We start from the raw sequence: 6220 nt of genomic DNA on the forward strand, positions 1-6220 counted from the left end.
GACCATATGCTATTTGATTTTGTAGTCCAGTAATTTACCTTAGGTGGCATTTGTTGATTGTATGAGCTTTGTTTATTCCATGAGAAGTTTGGACGGTTTCTCCACCTTGGGTTATAAGTGTTTGAAAATGGATTCTTTTTCTAGCTGTCTTGACTTGCTTGATTCCCCACATAAAAAATTGAAGCTCGATTACTTGAAAATTTATCAAATGTGTGTTCTTCTCCACAATATACACAAGATTCAACTACAGGTTGAGTCATCACAACTGCATTTTGGACTAGTGCTTTAGTCATTGAGCCTTATCCCAACGCTAGATTTTGTAGAATATTAGTTACCGAAACTTCTAGCCATTGAGCGTTGATAGAGGTCAATGCATCAACTTCAAGTACTTCTCGTGTCTTCTTTTCTAGATTGCTCCTTACATCAGCCAATTGAAAATTGTTAGAGGTTATTCTTTCTAGGATTTCATAAGTTTCATACGTCTTTGACAAGATAGCTCCATTGGTGGAAACATCCACCATTAGTTTAGTAGAAATATTCAGTCCATTGTAGAAAGTACCAATAATGCATTTCCAGTGAGTGAAAAATACTTGATCAAGAATTGTTATTAGTTCTTTCAAATGGTCACCCCCTCTTAAATGTAATGGATAGGTATCCCACACCTGAACTGAATTCTTTCTGGTTAAAAAATCTCTTTCTAGTTGCTCGGGAATAATTAGGAGATTCTCTAGAAGAAATATGAGGTTCTGCTTCTGGTGGCAACATGCTATGGGGTGGCGGTCCCGCTTATGGGGTCAAATCAATACGTTCGAAGAAGAAAGATTGGAATAACAATCTCAATCCCATCAATCGAATCGCTTTTTCGAGAAATACGAGACATCTAAGTCATACAAGTAAAGAGATATATTCATTGATAAGAAAAATAAAAAATGAGAACGGTGATTGGATTGATGATAAAATAGAATCCTGGGTCTCGAACAGTGATTCGATTGATGATAAAGAAATAGAGTTCTTTGTTCAGTTCTCCACCTTAACGACATAAAAAAGAATGGATCAAATTCTATTGAGTCTGACTCATTGTGATCATTTATCAAAGAATGACTCAGGGTATCAAATGATTGAACAGCCGGGAGTAATTTACTTACGATACTTAGTTGACATTCATAAAAAGTATCTAATGAATTATGTGTTCAATACATCCTGTTTAGTAGAAAGACGAACATTCCTTGCTTATTATCAGACAATCACTTATCCACAAACCTCGTGTGGGGCTAATAGTTTGAATTTCCCATCTCATGACATTCATAAAAAGTATCTAATGTCTCCTTGCATAATATGGATTCCAAACATTCATGATCTGGATGTGAATGCGTCGAATTACTTATCCCTTGGTCTATTAGTGAACTATCTCTCCAGGGATTGTGAAAGATGTTCCACTAGAAATATTCTTGTTATTGCTTCGACCCATATTCCCCAAAAAGTGGATCCCGCTCTAATAGCTCCGAATAAATTAAATACATGCATTAAAATACGAAGGCTTCTTATTCCACAACAACGAAAACACTTTCATATACTAGGAGATTTCACTTGGAAAAGAAAATGTTCCATACTAATGGATTCGGTTCCATAACCATGGGTTCCAATGTACAAGATCTTGTAGCACTTACCAATGAGACCCTATCGATTAGTATTATGCAGAAGAAATCAATTATAGACATTAATATAATTAGATCTGCTCTTCATAGACAAACTTGGGATTTGCGATCCCAGGTAAGATCGGTTCAGGATCATGGGATCCTTTTCTATCAGATAGGAAGGGCTATTGCACAAAATGTACTTCTAAGTAATTGCTCCATAGATCCTATATCTATCTACATGAAGAAGAAATCATGTAACAAAGGGGGTTCTTATTTGTACAAATGGTACTTCGAACTTGGAACGAGCATGAAGAAATTAACGATACTTCTTTATCTTTTGAGTTATTCTGCCGGATCGGTCGTTCAAGACCTTTGGTCTCTATCCGGACCCGATGAAAAAAATGGGATCACTTCTTATGGACTCATTGAGAATGATTCTGATCTAGTTCATGGCCTATTAGAAGTAGAAGACGCTCTGTTGGGATTGGGATCCTCACAAACAGAAAAAGATTGTAGTCGATTTGATATGATCGAGTGACATTGCTTCTTCAACTCAAACCCAGGAATCCCTTAGATATGATACAAAATGGATCTTGTTCTATCGTTGATCAGAGATTTCTCTATGAACAATACGAATCGGAGTTTGAAGAAGGGGAAGGAGGAGTCCTCGACCCGGCATAGATAGAGGAGGATTTATTCAATCACATAGTTTGGGCTCCTAGAATATGGCGCCCTTGGGGCTTTCTATTTGATTGTATCAAAAGGCCCAATGAATTGGGATTTCCCTATTGGGCTAGGTCATTTCGGGGCAAGTGGGTCATTTCTCATGAAGAGAATGATTCGGAGTTCTTGCAGAGTGGAACCGTGCAGTACCAGACACGAGATAGATTTTCCAACGAACAAGACTCTTTTCGTATAAGCCAATTCATTTGGGATCCTGCAGATCCACTCTTTTTCCTATTCAAAGATCAGCCTAAACTGGTGCCTGTTGTTGCACTGGGGACCGTTATACTAGGTGCTAAAGCATTGGTGTTTTGTATCCATTGAGCAAAGACAGGTTGTAATTGTATAGCGGTATCGGAAAACATATCTTGGGGACGCCCTAAAGCACTCATGGTATCATTATGAATATACAAACCAAAACTGTGAAAGCCTAAAAATATACATACCCAGTTGAGATGTGATATGATTGCATCGCGATGCCTAAGTACACGATCTAATAAATCGTTGTAGCAAGTAGTTGGATCATAGTCTCTTACCATAAAAATGGTTGCATGTGCGGCAGCACCAACTATGAGAAATCCACCAATCCACATGTGATGTGTGAACAATGAAAGTTGTGTACCATAGTTAGTAGCTAGATATGGATAAGGGGGCATTGCATACATATGGTGAGCTACAATAATGGTTAAAGAGCCTAACATAGCTAGTTTAATAGATAATTGAGCATGCCATGACGTTGTTAGGATCTCATATAGTCCTTTATGACCTTGGCCTATAAATGGACCTTTATGAGCCTCTAAAATATCTTTTATACCATGACCAATGCCCCAGTTGGTCCTATACATGTGACCTGCTATCAGGAAAAGAATTGCAATAGCTAAATGATGGTGTGCAATATCGGTTAACCATAGACCACCGGTTATTGGATCTAATCCTCCCAATTCAAGATAAATTCATGAGGAATTTAGAAATTGGATTCTACATCTTGGAACCAAGCCAATTTTGGAGCAGCCTTGTGATAATGAAATCAACCAGCAAAAAGCATTAAGGCTCACCCTATTCCCTAAAGTGAGAATCATACCACTAGATCAAATAGCCATGGCCATACAATGGATAATTGAAATTTATTGAATTATTGTCATGTTAATAAGTGAGAATCATATACCACTAAACCAAAATGCCCTTTATGACCACCAATAAAAAGTAAAAGAAGGGGCATTCCAAGAATTGAACTCAAGACCTCTCACACCCAAAGCGAGAATCATACCACTAAACCAAATGCTCTTGTTATAGGCCTCATATTTAGTTCTTTATCCAACGTATCATCATTATTTCATTTATTTTATTTGATCTCCATAGAAATTATTAATATAATCAATGGTACTTATTGAACATTAATCATAAAAAAAAAATAAATAAATAAATACATTAATGAAATCCATGTGCAAATATTATTTTTACTATTATATCTTTTAGATCTAGACTACAACAAAGTTTGATTATTCTCAAATTATTTATATAGAGGTAGCGGTAATTACTACAGAGAGGAGAAAAAATAGTTGAAATTATTCCGTAGGGTAAGTTTTAATTTGATAGTTTCACTTGAACCACACTTGCTTTGTACACAAGTAAAGAAGATATCGAAAGTTAAAATTTGGATAGCCATACCAACTGAAAGTGAGAAAAACGAAATGATAGCGTGCATGGTTATTACTTCCATAATCGTTTTCTAATTTCTATTAACAAGACTCTAGAACCAGAATAATTTCCAACCCTTCAATTATCTTTAAAATCAAAAAAATCAGCATCTTAATTATATAAACTTGATAGAATAAGAAAAGAGAGTAAAGGATCCGACATCTTAATTATATAAACTTGATAGAATAAGAAAAGAGAGAATAAGAAATGAGAGTAAAGGATCAGAGAGTTATCGAAATTTGTTGTTCTTGAATGATCGCTTGTTGTGCATTGTCTAGGCTCTTAACATGTTCTACCATCTGAGCAACCACGCCCAATGAGCTATCCTCGCGCTCAAAGGCACAAGGAATTGTGTCCTTATCTTCAAGGGCATTGATTATATCTATTAATTTGCGAACAGGCACTGCCTCAAGGGAACTTGTCATTTCATTGATCCGGTTAGATTTAGCAACAATCTAGTTGATTCAAGACGACTTAAAAACCCCAGACGACTTAAAAAACCCCATTTTATTAGAAACTTCACTTAGATATACAAACTAATCTTCAATCTCCAACTCGACTTTGATACCACTTGTCACAATCGCTCTCTTGTTGCAGCAAAACAACTATAGGGGCATTTCGAGAATTGAACTCGAGACCTCTCACACCCTAAGCGAGAATCATACCACTAGACCAAATGCCCTTTTCTTGAATACCTATCATATTTAGCTCCCACTCGATATGATTTTTTTCTCTCAAGTTTGAAATCTACCTTTTCCCGGGGTGGGGAGCTAAAAACATTTTATTAAGGATTTAGATCATGAACTATTTTGAAAGACCATGCATTTAATTAGAATATTCTATCTAAATCAGGTTGTCTTTTGTATCAAAGGAAGTTCTATAGAAGGGGCATTCTGAGAATCAAACTCAAGATCTCTCGTACCCAAAGCGAGAATTATACCACTAAACCAAATGTTCTTGTCATGGACTTTATATTCAGTTGTTGGTTGAATGTATCATCATTATTTGATCTTCAGAGAAGTTATTAATATAATAAATTGTACTTATTGACCATTAATCATTAAAGAATAAAACGTTTATGAAACCACATGCAAGACATTAACACGAAAGGGTGGGTGAAAATGTTTCTTTTATCGTCACTTTGCATTATTTTGCAACATATTTTGAAGATAGTTATGGTAAATGAAATAATGATTAATTAAAAAATTTCTCTCTTCAAAACATGGTGGGAGAAGTTCAAAGTGACTCGTGACCTTGTCTAAGGATTGCTAGTTAACTTTTCATAGATGATGTTCAATCGAGCTAGATATCATACTACCCTAACAGATTTTACATCACGACCCAATTTTTTAGCCAACAGATGTTCAATTTAAGTCAAAGGCAAATAAAAGAAAAGGTCAAATAAAATAAAAGATGAAAATTTTATCAAATTTAAATTAAAATTAAGAAAACACCATCAAATTTAAATAAAAATAAAATTCATTTATAAGATGGTATTATTCAAATTATTTACCTACAATATAATGAGTTTTGAATATAATCACAAACCTAAATATAAATTACGCAATATAGGAATGGACTGATGCTCTAAAATGATTCCTTTTATGACTGTGCAATTCTCGAATGTTCCTCCACCTCAATTGATAGCCCGCGAACACCAGAAGATAAGGGAAAATAGGTGAGTATAAAAATTCTTAGTAAGCAACCTACTTGTACGCTCTTGTTGCATTCTTAACCTAATAGGTATTCACAACGTTTACTCTAGGCTCTAAAAGTTTGGGTCTAGTCTCTACTACTATATGAGCATCTGCGATGCCTCAAAGTTATGAGCGGTACTTTAGCTGCTCACGTAGCCATTCTAGGTGAGAGGAAAGTTCTTCACCAATTTCTGGTGTTGTTTGTCTTTTGGGTGACAAATCTCATCTCAGGGGTGAACTAATTTTTTGTTCTTAGACTTCAGGTAATTTGTTTTGCCTAAACGGTGTATAATTGGTGTCCTTGTTTGAGGCAATACTTCCTAAAACTCTCTCTTTGGTTGGGACAATATGGCGTGTGCTAGGTTGCTTGTCATCTGTAGGAGGTAAGTTGGCGAACCCTTCCCAGAGGACCATATAGTCACTCAAGGTTGGGGGAGCGACCCCCCTTTACTTGTCAGCTACAAA

At 35.8% G+C, this 6220-nt stretch overlaps 1 non-coding gene across 1 annotated transcript; it reads right to left on the minus strand.

Moving 5' to 3' along the window:
• Window positions 1-4668: 4668 nt before the first annotated feature.
• TRNAP-AGG lies at window positions 4669-4740 on the minus strand. The gene has a single exon. It is a non-coding gene; the product is annotated as a tRNA-Pro (tRNA).
• Between the last annotated feature and the right edge of the window lie 1480 nt (window positions 4741-6220).

Source organism: Cucurbita maxima, unplaced genomic scaffold (assembly GCF_002738345.1).
Source record: "Cucurbita maxima cultivar Rimu unplaced genomic scaffold, Cmax_1.0 Cma_Scf00011, whole genome shotgun sequence".
NCBI lineage: Eukaryota > Viridiplantae > Streptophyta > Magnoliopsida > Cucurbitales > Cucurbitaceae > Cucurbita > Cucurbita maxima.